This window comes from Propithecus coquereli, unplaced genomic scaffold (assembly GCF_000956105.1).
Source record: "Propithecus coquereli isolate 6110/MARCELLA unplaced genomic scaffold, Pcoq_1.0 Scaffold816, whole genome shotgun sequence".
NCBI classification, from domain to species: domain Eukaryota; kingdom Metazoa; phylum Chordata; class Mammalia; order Primates; family Indriidae; genus Propithecus; species Propithecus coquereli.
The window spans coordinates 279,358-293,467 of record NW_012154352.1 but is presented as its reverse complement, the minus strand read 5'-3'; the positions used below and the strand labels follow the sequence as shown (position 1 = coordinate 293,467).

At 50.5% G+C, this 14,110-nt stretch overlaps 1 pseudogene; it reads left to right on the top strand.

Moving 5' to 3' along the window:
* LOC105825742 overlaps nt 1-13,763 on the top strand; it is a 15,320-nt pseudogene extending 1,557 nt beyond the window's left edge.
* Nucleotides 13,764-14,110: the final 347 nt, after the last annotated feature.

Here is a 14,110-nt window from a genome sequence, read left to right as displayed (position 1 = left end):
GCTTTGGGGTCCCCTCGCCCCCTCTTTCTATCGCTCACACACCCAGTTCCTCAGCATGCCTGGCAGTGCTGACTGGACAATCTCCCTTCAATCGGTTCCATCTCTGGGTCCTCCTGTTACCCCCGGCCCCCCACGCTGCCATCTGTTACCTGGACGCCTTGGTCTACTCTCTTCTCAGCCCCGCAGAGACTTTTCTGAAATTTAGCTCAGATCACGACACTACTTGATGAAAACCCATCACTCTGAGGATAAGGCATAAATGTTGCCTGGCCAGGCCCTGCTGCCCTGCCCAGCCCCACCTGCAGGAGAGCTCCCCCCTCTGCCCCAGTGACCACCTCAGGCGTGCAGAGCCCCGAGGCTCCCTGCCACTTGCCAGCCTCCCCTGCCGGGGTTCTCACCCGGGGCTGCCCCGGGCTGCAGGCTCTCTCAGGATGAGGAAACCCTACCCTGTGAGCCAAGGGATCCTCTCCGTGGGCAGAGACGGCTCCTTTCCCTCTCTCCTGGGATGCTCCTTGGTCCCGAGAGGAAAAGAGCAGGAGGAAGCAGAGATTCCCTCCATCTGCGAAGAATGCAGACACGCAGTTCACTGGAAAGGCCACCCGCCTCTGGAGCCAGTAGGGGGCACAGGCTGTGGCTCCTTCTGGGGAGGTGACAGCCACCTTGCAGGTCACCCCCACAGAGCAGGGCTTGAGGGTCCTGACTCAGCTGCTGGCCTCCTATCCCCTTGGCTTTAAGAGGTGCATGGGCTCCATCTTCCTCCTCATCAGTCTGTGCCACCCCAACAGTGCCTGGTCTGTTGCCAACGCCATAATGACCCCCTGGAACACCTGGTGGTGGGGCCGCGGCACCATCTGAAACTCGACAGCCTTCCCTGCCCAGCTCGTGCGTGGCCCCTGCAGAACCCAGGTCCCTGCGGCTCTGGGCGCCTTGGTCATCTTTTCCTTTCTCTCGTTGACTTGCCAACCCCCACTGTGGGGATCTCTGGGGAGACTCAGCCCAGGCTCTGCCCTGGAGGCACCCCCAATCTTGGGGACCCAGAGCTAGAGAGACTGAGACACCCCCAAATCTTGTGTGGTCAGGGCTGGTTCCAGGGAAAGACAGGGGCTTGGGGAGCCCTGAGAGGAATCAAGGTTTCTGCCATGGGGCCAGGCATGTGGGCTTCCTGGAGAGGGGTGTTGTTGGAAGTGGGTCTGGAAGGATGAGTAGGAATTTTTTAAGCAAAGATGAGAAAGAGTGTTCCATGTGGAGGGATAGCCCACCCCACCGCCTGGAGGCTGGAGAGCGAGCACCTGGCTTTTGAGCAAGGAAGAGAATTGGTGCCACCATAGTGATCAGGGCAGAGAAAAGGGAGAGGGGAGGTAGGGATGGGGTTCAACCCAGATAGCGGTGGGGAGCCGTGGAGGGTGTGTAAGCAGCTTGCAGGAAAATGACAGAGCTCTGTTTGAGCCACCCTGAGTTGGGAGGTCTGGGCTGTCCAGGGGGCTTCCCAGAAAGTGGCTTGCAGTGGGGGCTTTGGGGTTCCAGGGCTGCGAAGGGGACTGAAGCTGGGGTCGGGGAGAATGAGAGAGCCCCAAAAGAGGAGGGTGCAGGGCTGAACCCAGGAACTCCAACATTATTGGAGGTCAGGTGGAGGAGAAGTGAAATATCAGAGGAGGAGCTGCCGGAAAAGTGGGAGGGAAACCAGGAGATGGAGCTGTCCTGGAAGCCGAGAGGGAAGTGTCCAGAAGAAGAGCCTTGTCAGCTGTTGTCTGCGCCTGCCTCTGTCTGTCCCTCCTTCTACCTCTCTCCATGTGTCTGTGGTAGATGCTGTTGGTGTCCTGCCCAGAGCCCTCCACAGCCCAGGGCACCCTCTGCCACCTGCTGTGAGTGTGGTCCCCACTATTCACGGCTGTCCCCTAATTCTGAGAACCGCTCTCAGCCCATGGGAACATGCAGAGATGGGGGCTTGCTCAGAGACGTCCGGGAGCCTGAATCCCCCACTCCCAGGGCAGGCTGGGATCCTGCTGCCAGTAACTGACGGCTAGGGGTGTGCAAATGCCCAGTTCTCCTTGCTTCTGAGTGGTGCAGCTCTGTGATGCAACACACCCTCAGGGGCTCCCCAGGGATCAGGCAGCAGACAGACATCAGCTGAGCCCACATCCTTGTTGTACTAGGCATGGTCTGGAGCTGCCTGTGACCTCAGGCTGAAGACAGTTTCTGGCTGAGTTACAGCCTCGTGGTGCAATTGATGTTTCAGAGCCGCCTGTGGGATTGGCTGAGGCCAGGCTTAAGTTGAGCCCATGTTTTTGCGTGCTCCCCAAGGCTGGCATGAAAAAGATCCCAGGTCTGCAGACTCTCTCTTCTTGGTTGGAGGAACTGGGAGCCCATTGTCTGTGACTGGGGAGGATGCAGGAAACCAGCCCTGATGCTGAAGTCCTGAGGTCACATTGCTGCCCTCTGGGGACCTCCCTCTGTAGCTGCCCCCAGGGCTGGAACCACTCCCAAAATGAGAAAATCCATCTTCTCCATCCAAGGTGGGCCTCTTTGTGGGCCCTGGGGCACACACGTGGGACTTTGAGACAGTCCTGATAGGGAAGGAGCAGGAGGAAGCAGAGATTCCCTCTGTCTGTGCAGAACCTGGACACGCCAGTCCCTGCAGAGGCTGCGCCATGTCTGGAGGCTGCAGGGGGACCTGCTGTGGCTCCTCTTGGGGTAGCAAGTTAGTCACAGCCCTCTGGAATCAGTAAGATATATAGATCGAGGTACCGAGAGATAGAGGGAATTTATTGTGGAAGTTGGCTCAGGTGATTATGAAGGTTGAGAGGTCCCGGGTATGCTGTGTGCAAACTAGAAAACCAAGGAACTGATTCACTATGAGTCCAAAGGTCTGAGAACTTGGAGGCTGCTGGTGTAAGTCCCAGAGTCTGAAAGACAGAGCAGCTGGAGCTCGGACGTCCAAGGGCAGAGAAGGTGGATGTCCCAGCTCCGGGAGACAAAGCCAAGTCCCCTCCTCCGTCTTTTTGTTCTCTCTGGGCCCTCAATGGGTTGGATGGTGCCTGCCTACACTGGTGAGGGCAGATCTTCCTTCCTCAGTTTACCAATCCAAATGCTAATCTCCATGGAAACACCCTCACAGACACATGCAGAAATAATGTTTACCAGCTATCTGGGCAACCCTTAGCCCAGTCACGTTGGCACCTGAAATTATCCATCACAGGAGGTGACGGCTCTGTCTTGCTTGCAGGTCATGAACACGGAGCAGGGGATGCGGGAAGTGATTCAGCTGGTGGCCACCTACCCCCAGGGCTTTATGAAGTGGCTGGGCCCCACCCTCCCCATCGTCACTTTGTGCCACCCTGACTTCGTCCGGTCTGTCCTCAATGCCTCAGGTACCACGCAGGGCTTGTGGTGGTGGGTGCCGGGGCACATCTGAGGGCTTCAAGCCCCTCCTGCCCCAAGCTGCTATGTGACCCCTGCAGTACCCAGGTCCCTCCCTCCTTCTGCTCCCTCAGCCACTTCCTCTTCCCTGCATGGACTCACCAGCCCCCACCTCACCGTCACCCCTCTGCCATCATGTTCTGGACACCACTGGCCTCATTCTTTCTATGCCGGGCAGGATGAGGAATGGAAACCCCTGGTTGGGAGCCCACCCTTCACTTCTAAAGTTCCCACCTGCTCCTTCCCATGGCTTCTGAGGGTCTATTTCTTCTGTCAGACACCGTCAGGCCCAAGGACATGGTCTTCAGCAAGTTCCTGAAGCCCTGGCTGGGTGAGTAACTGCAGGTGAATGGGGTGGGGACAGCCTGTGGGGTCAGGAGAAGGTGCTGCCTCTGCCCACTGCCCTTGGCTGCCCTACTAGGGGAGGGGCTCCTGCTGAGTGTTGGTGACAAGTGGAAACACTGCCGTGTCATGCTGACACCCACCTTCCATTTCAACATCCTGAAGCCCTATGTGACCATTTTCAACAAAAGCTTGAATATCATGCACGTGAGTTCCTTAAACCCAGGGGCGAAGAGGCCCAGAGAGACCTGGTCTAGTGACCTGGATGTGATGGGTGATTTTGGATCCATAGCTCTTCCCCCTCCAGCCTCAGTTTCCCCATCTATAAAGATAACAAATTCCCCTGTCAAGGGCAGCTAAGATGACTCAGTGAGTCATGTCCCTGGCACACAGTAGGTGCTCAGAGGACATTAGTTTTCAGTATTTCTCACAGAAGCCCTGCGGACTGTTGAGTGTGGACGATGATGGTGAAATTTGCAAAGTAACTCTTTCTGCATAACTTTAAGACTCTTAAAACACTTTAAACCTCACTGGCTTGAAAGAATTAGTGTTTGTTATTGACCATGAAAGGACAGGTAGGTCAGGCCATTCTTCTCATCCCGGCTGGGCTCCCTCTTAGGTCTGTGGTCATGAGCGGGTCTGGCAGAACGCTCTGCGGATCCAAGCTCAGCTCTGTCTCATGTGTGGGTTGGCTGTAGGCTGATCTAGGATGGCTTTGGTGGGCCAACTGGACTCCTGCGTTTGTTCTCCATACTCCCGTAGCCTAACCTGAGCTTGCTCATGTGGTGGAGCCTGGGTTCCACAGAGTGCGCAGAAACATTCAGAACCGGAACATCACGATGCCACCTCCCTGCCCTGGCTGGAGCAAGTCCCAAAGCCAGCCGGAATTGAGGAGGTAGAGAAATAGGTTCTGCCTCCCACTGGAAGGAGACGCAAAGTCTCATTGCAAAAGGCTGAGGATATAGGGAGAGATGAAAAATTGGGGACATTTATGCCATCACCTGCTGCTATACTAAAGTGGAGGATGATAATGAGAGCCAACATTTACTGAGCACTTACTGCATACCAGAAAAACATGCTGATTCCATGATATATGTTGTCTGATTTGACTTTCACAACCCTGTGAGGTACCCATGACTGTGGTGGCCACATGATGGGTGAGGAAACTGAGGGTCAGAGAGATGAGGGAGCACGCCCAAGTTCACCCAGCTAGTAAGTGAGCTAGGGATGGAGGGCAGGGGTCCCAGTCTGGTGTATCTGGCAACAAAGCAGGTCAAGTTAACTTGTACTGAAGATGTGAGTAGGTTGGACCCGGGGCGGCAATGAGTTGGCCAAAGGCACTCAGAGCATAGGAGGCACAGCTGGAACTTGAATTCAGGTCTCCTAACCCCCAGCCTTGGGGTCTTCATCTCCTAATAGTAACAACTTCCTCTCCCACCCAACTCTGGTCCTCCCTGGGGGTGGGTGCCTGGGGCAGAGGACCAGAAGGCTGGTTCTGGGAGTCCATGCTGGTGGTTGGGGTTGGGGAGGGGCTCAGGGGATCCAGGGCCTGGCTCCAGCTCTGTCCCCTTCTCTGGCCAGGCCAAGTGGCAGCGCCTGGCCTCAGAGGGCAGTGTCTGTCTGGACATGTTTGAGCACATCAGCCTCATGACCTTGGACAGTCTGCAGAAATGCATCTTCAGCTTCGACAGCAATTGTCAGGAGTGAGTCCTTCCCAACTGCCTGGGAACTTGGGAGTAGATGGGGGAAAGATGACTGGTCAGAGCAAGCAAAAGAACCTTCCTGGAGGAGGTGGGCCAGAACTGGGCATTGAAGGACACTGAATAGGAGAGAGAATGAGTAGATCTTCCAGGTGGGTGGAACTGTGTGAGTGAAGGCAAGGAGGCTAGGACGAGCAGAGCACGTGCAACAGGCGTTAAGGAGACACCTTGCCAATGAGTTTGGGGATGTAGGTGATGGCTAGGTCTCAAGGATGTTGAAGAGCCAGGAAAAAGTTTATAAACTTTATCCAAGATTTCCAGACAGCCATGGAGTAGATGACAGTCATGGTCAGAGCTGAGCTTGGACGTTTGACTCTGTAGAGGATTGACTGCTATGCAGAGACAGAATGGAGAGAGACCTGGACAGGAGGAGGTCTGAGCTTGGTGGAGAAAATGGGACAGATTTGGGAGAAACCGGGGGAGAATGGACAGGACCGTGTGTTGAATAAGAGAGAAACTCAGCATGATGCCCAAGTTGTGCCCTGGGGACCTGGAGCGTGAGGCAGCGTGCAGAGAGTGGGAGGCGGAGAGAGAAGTGGGCTTCGAGGACACTTTTGTTCTGGATGGAATGTGCTTCTTGGGATTCTGACTGGGAGGTGATCCCAGGGTTTTGTGTGTGTTAATGAGCTGCTTCCTCTCTCTGATCTGGTACCGCAGGAGTCCCAGTGAATATATTGCTGCTGTCTTGGAGCTCAGTGCTCTCATATTAAAACGGTACAAGATCTTCCTGCACATGGACTTCCTGTACTACCTCACTCCCAGTGGGAAGCGCTTCCGCAGGGCCTGCGAATTGGTGCACAACTTCACGGTGCCCGTTATCCAGGAATGGCGCCGCACTCTTGCCACTCAGGGTGTTGACGACTTCCTCAAGATCAAGACCAGGTCCAAGACTTTGGACTTCATCGATGTGCTCCTGTTGGCCAAGGTGGGCTTCTCTGGGATCTGAATTCATGAGGCAGAATAGACAGAGATGTCAAATGTCAGCTCAAACAATTTCAGCTTGATTCAGAGGGCACTGGGAAGCTACGGAAGGGACTTGAGGAAGGGAGGGAGAGATCAGAGATAAGTTGTTTTTTTTTATTTCAGCATATTATGGGGGTACAGATGTTTAGGTTACATATGTTGCCCTTGCCCCCCCTCCCTCCCTAAGTCCGAGTTTCAAATATGTCCATCCTTTGGGTGGTGCTTTGTGTATGCATATACCGGTCTCCTCCTCCCTCCTCCCCCCTGCCCCCTGCCCAACATCCAATAGATGTTATTCTTATATGTGCACTTATGTGTTGATCAGTTAATACCAATTTGATGGTGAGTACATGTGGTGCTTGTCTTTCCATTCTTGGGATATCTCACTTAGTAGAATGCGTTCCAGCTCTATCCAGGACTATACAAGAGGTGCTATATCACCATTGTTTCTTAAAGCTGAATAGCACTCCATGGTATACATATACCACATTTTATTAATACACTCATGTATTCATGGACACTTGGGTTGTTTCCACGTCTTTGCAATTGTGAATTGTGCTGCTATAAACATTTGGGTGCAGGTGTCTTTCTTATACAGTATCATTTGCTCTTTTGGGTAGATGCCCAGTAGTGGGATTGCTGGATCGAATGGTACTTCTACTTGTATCTCTTTAAGGTATCTCCATATTGCTTTCCACAGAGGTTGCACTAGTTTGCAGGCCCACCAACAGTGCATGAGTGTTCCTATCTCTCCGCATCCACGCCAACATTTATTGTTTTGGGACTTTTTGATAAAGGCCAGTCTCACTGGAGATAAGTGATATCTCATTGTGGTTTTAATTTGCATTTCCCTGATGATTAGAGATGTTGAGCATTTTTTCATATGTTTTTTGGCCATTCTTCTGTCTTCTTTGGAAAAGTTTCTGTTCATGTCCTTTGCCCACTTTTTGATAGGGTCGTTTGATTTTTTCCTGTTGATTTTCCTGAGTTCTAAGTAGAGTCTGGTTATCAGCCCTTTATTGGATTTGTAGCATGCACAGAGATAAGTTTTTGAGGTGACTCCTGTTTGCTGCTTGGGGAGACCAACAGGAGGCAGGGGACCTGGGAGGAAGCCTGTGGGGAAGTTCCAGAGACGACGATGGGGCATCCTGCTTGGACGATGGGTCTTCAGGAACGTTTCCAGTTCGACTCAGGTGCCCTCGGAGCTGGTGTGATTCGAGGGTTTCACCTTCTGTCCTCAGGATGAAGATGGGAAGGGGTTGTCAGACGAGGACATACGAGCAGAGGCTGATACCTTCCTGGTTGCGGATGAGGGTCCCAGTGTGGGATACCACGGGGACAGGGGTCTCTCCATCCCAGGGACTTGACGGGTGGACCCTGGATCACTCCATTCTGCCCATCCTCTCCCTCCTCCCAACCTCCCTGAGAGCCTGAACCTCAGGCGCTGTCCACACCCTGGTTCTGAAGTAGCCCAGAGACTCAAGCTTGCCTGGCTGCCCCTCAGGCCATGACACCATGGCCAGTGGTATCTCCTGGGTCCTGTACAACCTTGCAAGGCATCCAGAACACCAGGAGCGCTGCCGGCAGGAGGTACAAGAGCTCCTGAGGGACCGCGAGCCTAAAGAGATCGAATGGTGAGTGCAGGTCTTCATGGTCTGGTCCTGAGCCGCTCTCCATGGCTCTGCTGCCCAGGTGCGGAAAGGGAAGACCTTTATCCTGGTTCTGCCATTATTGCCTAGTGGCAATAGGAGCAGAGCCCAGAAGCAGGGCCTGGTACCCAGCCTGGCTGCCAAGGAAAAGCTTGCAGGCTTTGGGGCAGAAAGATCTGGGGGTCCGTATTTATTGCCCCAATAACTTGGTATGTGACATTAGTAAAGCAATATTCCATTCTGAACCACTTTCTCCTCTGCAAATGTGGAGGAATTTCTACCCTGCAGGGCTGCTTGGAGAATTAGTAACAATGTGTGTAGGGCAGATGCCTCCCAGCATGTATTCAGTTAACAACCTTCTCCTGCACCCGCTTGCTTTTCTGGTTAAAGTTGCATTTTCCCAAGACTTTCACCCTCCTTAATTTTTGCTCTTCCTTCTAATTCACACCTACAGTGTGTTCCACGGATTTACAAAAATCTTAATGGGTAAAAGTCCTCTGTCTCTTTGTTCAGTAAACACTTCAGCACTGCCTTCCCTTTTCTAACTCGGGGTCCATCTACAAGGTCAAAGCTGGGGCAGAAGGAAAAAGAGGAGAGGCTGGGGAAGGAAGCAGTACATGGAAATTCAGCACGTTGGGGTGGGTACGGGACAGCGCTTCCACTGAAGGGGACAGCCGTGCAAAGGGCAGGATGGAGGCACGCCCCAGGGAGTCTGGTGTGTTTGGGGGATGAGGAGCAGTAAAGGGTCTGAATCCTTGTGAAACCACAGCGTGAGGCACAGGGAGGGGCTCCCGATGAGGCTGGAACTGGTAATAGAAGCCCCCGTTGGGGTGCCTTGGAAACCATATAAAGAGATTGGACTTTAACCTGATGGGTGTCCATTCAAGTCCTTTGAGAAGCTGATGTTGGATAAAAGCTAAAAGTGGGCACGGATGCTATTGTTAGGGAAGTCAGACACTGGGCAGAAACAGTGAGACACTAGTGAATGACCAAGTTCAGTCACTGGCTGGGGGCTGCTCAAGATAGTGTGGTCTTGGCTTCCATGGTGCAGCAGAGCCTGAAGATCCTGTAGTTGGAGGACTCACCGAAATCCCTACAGCTGGATGGCAAAGTCTTTCTTGAAGGGAGTTCCATGACTAACATTGGAGGGCAATGGGGAACCATGGGAGATGTTTGAGCAGGAGAGAAATATCTCTCTGTGGCTATGGGGGCAAACTGGAGGGGATGAGATGGGGGTTGCAGGTCCAGAGAACAGTTTCTGGGCCAGTGGCTGAGGGATGAGGAGGAGGAGCTGAACTGGACACACGTTATGGGGTGAGGCCATCACTTCAAGGCTTCGCTTAGTATAGCAACCCTGTGAAGTAGAGGGTCATTTTTATGCTTCCCCCAACTTCAAAATAATTATGCACTTGGTAAAAATTCTAACAGTACCAAAGGGTTACAATGAATATAGGCTTCCTTCTCAGGCCAGCATCCCAATTCTTTTCCTGCCATCAATGGCTTCCTGTGTCCTTGCAGACAGCATTGGGTCTACGCCCCCATTCAGCTGTTTGCATTCTCTGTCCTCTAGCCCATTTCTCATGCTCTCTGTCTCGGTACACCTGGGAGTACAGGCAGGGCACTCAGGCAGGCGTGTTGACAATACAGCTTCAGAATCTTTTTCTTGTTTTCAAAACAAAGTTTTGAAACATTAATTTTGAATGATAAAATGAATCATCAGAACAAGCTCCCCCATTTTTTTTTTACAAAACAAAACATTGGAGGAAAAATTAGGTTCACTTTTGTCACCCTCGTCCTCAAGCCTAATCCTCTCTTCCATCTTCTGAGAGGTCTCTAGAGCTATCAATTTGTCATAAAAAATAGTCACTTGTTCTTTTTACTCAACAATGTGTCATGGAGCTTTTTCTGAGTTCTGCGTAGCATTCCAGAGTTTATTTGACTCACCCCTCTGTTGGAGACATTCATGCAAATATTTTCAATTATAGTAGATATTGCCAAATTTCCTGCTAGCATTTCTGTGCTGATTTACCCTCCAGAGTACGATGGGATGAGCGACACCTATTCCTCCTTTTCAATAGCCGTATAGGATTCCGTTGTATGAATGTGCCATATCAAAACATTCCCCCACTAGTGGACATTTGTGCAGTCTCCAGCCTTTTGCTATAACAAACGCGGTGTGGTCAACATCATTGTACACTGACCATTACTTACACATGTGAGTATCTTTGCAGGACAAATTCCTAGAAGCACGGTTGCTGAACCAAAGACCATTTGAGTTTTACAATTTTATAGCTCTTGGAAAAATCACTGCTACACACAGATTTTGAGAATCTCAATTTTTTCTTATCCTCACAAACTGGAAGATGTTTGCCATTAAATGAAATTTTAAAATGTTTGCCAATCTGAGAGGTGCCATGAAATTCTTCATTATTTTATTGAAGATCACTTTAAGTACAGGTAAAGGTAAGCATTGTGTTCACCTGTTGGTCACCTATACATATTTCTTTCTCTGTGAAGTGTCGGTTTATTTATTAGTCACATATAAACACAAAGAAGTCTTCATTGTCATACTTTTAAAATATTTTCATATGTGATAAAGTTGGTTCTGTCTCATTACTTTTTTTTTTATAAATTTTTCTGAGTTCTTATTATTCCATTTCGACTTTATACTCAGGTTAGCTAGTCTGAAAAATACTCTTGGAAATTTTAATTAATTACTTTTTGGGACCTCAGCTGCCAAGGTTTGAGTTAACCATGCTCTTCAATTCATGGCAAGTTTTCCTGCTTTTTTCATACAATATTTATTTCTTCCCATTTATCCCCATTGCAAATATGCAAATTGCAAATTGCAAATATGTTCCTATATCCCAGATCTTGTGCTGGTTCTTACCTTGTTCAGAAACGGAGCACTGTGATTTTATTAGCCATCTACGCTTCCAAGTACATTTAGTTTGTTGCTTTTAACCATCATGTAGTCCTTTCTCTCATCCCTTAGTGCTAGATACCCAGGCTGCTTCCATCTCTCCAGTACAATGAACATCTTTGTACATGTCTCTTTGTCTGCCTGTCCGAGAATCTCTCTGGGATACACACTTGGGAGCCAGCTTGCTGGGTGGTAAAACATGCATCGTGTTTCCTTGACCATATACTGGCAGTTGCCCCTCAGAATGGCAGCCCTGTCCACACCATTATCAGGGCATGAGGCCACTCTCCCCCAAACCTTAGCCAACACTTAGCATTACCTACCTTGTTAATTCTTGTCTCGAATAGATGTGACGTGACATCTCATTGTTAGATAATTTCGTCTTCTCTGATAACCAGTGACTTTGAGCATCCCTTCTTAAATCTCCTGTGTTTGAGCGTCCTTGAATTCTCAGATCTTATCCTTTGCCTACTTTTCCCTCCGGTGACTTGTCCTTTCTCTTGTTGATTTTCAGGAATACATTACCTATTCAAGACACAGTTCTAGATCTAGATATTATTTTAGGTCTATATATTGATCGTGGACATCTTATCCAAATCTCTTGTTGGAGTGTTGATTCCGTCCATGGTGTCTTTTATTACACAGAAATTCTTATTTTTATGCATATTTCTTTCTTCTTTTTTGATCTCCCATTTTGGGCTTTTGTGGTTTTAAGAATTCCTACTCTGAGATCACAAAAATGTCTCTTCTGTTACCAACTTTTAACCGTATAGTTTTGCCTTTCTCATACAGGAAGAGATTCCACCCTGTGTATGGTGTAGACGAGGATCTGGTTCTTTCTATTTCCAAATTACCACTTGTTTGAACACCTTTTACCAAAGTATCTATCCATCGCCCAGGGGTGTGTGGACACTCCTTTACCAGACGCCAACTACCCACCTATTTATGTGCCTGACTTTGAGCTCTCTGTTCCATGTGTCTGTTTTCCTGTTCTTGCAACAGAACCCTGGCTTTAAAAATTATTTTATTTCACTAGTATCACTATGCCTTTGTAATAGGTCTCAATACCAGGTAGGTTGGGTTTATGTCTTCTACCTTTCCTTCCTAAATTGACCTGACTCTTGATGAACATCAACTCTTCCAATTACAATATGATGGTCAACTTACAAAAAAATCCAGCTACATTTTTTATTAGGTTGCAATGAATACATTAGTTAATTTAGAAATAATTGACACCTTTATATTACATCATCTTGCTGTACAGTGTGAAGTGGGATCTTGTTTATTCAAATAACCTTACAGGCTCTTTATGGAGACTTTTTCCCCCTGCTTTGTTAGCTCATTATATAATTTAAAATTTCTTTTCATGCAAATGTGTTCACATTTTAAGGCTACCCTCCGAGTGTTACATTTTACTCACAGATCCTTCTAAAATTAACAGCCAAGTTTTCTTCTAGCACTTTGTGACTTTGATTTTCTAGTGCTTAAATCTTGGATTCATCTGGAATTTATTTTGTTATAGGCCTAAGGGTCAAAGAAAGATGGTAAGAGGGAGTCACAGGGCAGAAATAGGGCTGTGTTTGCTCCCTGGATAACTGTTGGGGGTGCTCCTTAGGGAGGATCTGGCCCAGCTGCCCTTCCTCACCATGTGCATCAAAGAAAGTCTGAGGCTGTATCCTCCATCCCCCACCATCTCCCACTACTGTGCCCAGGACGTTGTGCTCCCAGATGGCCGGGTCATCCCCAAAAATGCTCACAGTGGCAGGGAGAGGAGGCTCCTGGGTGGGGTGGTGGTCCCTTCAGGCAGCTTGGACCTTGTCCTGACTGTCCCCTCCTCCCAACAGGGAGCGGCTGTGTCATCAGCATCTTTGGGATTCATCACAACCCGTCAGTCTGGGCGGACCATGAGGTACTGCCCCTCCCCCTTCTCCATCCTGGGACCTGGTGAGGGGGAGGGGTCCTGACGGGGCAAATCAGACATTCCCTCTACTGTGCCCACATCTGTCTTTTCTGGGGGTGGCTGTGATTCCCAAGAGATCCCACTCAGCAGCTCTATCTTGCCCCATCCCCAGGTCTATGACCCCTTCCGCTTCGACCCAGAAAATTCCCAGGAGAGGTCACCTCTGGCGTTTATTCCCTTCTCTGTGGGGCCCAGGTGAGGCCCGCGGGGGTCTGAGGCGGAGACTGGATGAGAGTGTTGAGAGTATAGGAGGCAATGTCGTCATATCCCCCACCCCCCGAGTGTCTGACTTGTGGGACGGCTGTTTCAGGGGGGCAGAGATTTGAACAAGATCCTTAGAACAGGGTTGTGCTCCGAACCCCGTCCGCTGTCTGCTGGTCTGAGTTGGGGGCTGGAATTGGGCCAGGCTCAGGGGATGCGAGAGCCCACAGCGGGGTCCTCGGCAGGGTTATACCCCCCTCTGCCCTTCAGGCCGATCGGGGTGAGGGTGGGGGTCCCGGGGCAGGTTTCAGGTGCAATGGGTTCCGGATGGGGGTCCTGGGCGAACTCAGAGTCCCCACTCCACCCCCAGGAACTGCATCGGGCAGAACTTCGCCATGACGGAGATGAAGGTGGCCCTGGCGCTTACGCTGCTGCGCTTTCGCTTCCTGCCAGACGACATGGAGCCGTGCAGGAAGCCAGAAATCATCCTGCGAGCTGAGGGCGGCCTCTGGCTGCGGGTTGAGCCGCTGAGCGCGGGCGCACAGTGACCCCTGTGCCCTGGCTTTAGACCCACTCCCATCCGCCCACCAGCCTTTGCAGACTCCCACTGAATGATGAAAGAACATAATGCTATCTAGCGTTTATTGAGCGTTTACTAAGTGCCAGCAAGTTTACAGGAACCATGCCATGAAGCAGGTGTTATCATTATTAGCTTCCCCATTTGCAGACAGGGGCTCAGACAGATCAATTCACTTCCCTAAGGCAACACAGCCAGGAAGTGGCTGGGCCAGAATTGGAACCCTAGTCTCTGTCTGATGTGAGTCAGCATCCTGAACCATGAAGCCATTCAGGCTACTATACAAATCTCCTCTTCCCTAGTAATATGTGATGAAAA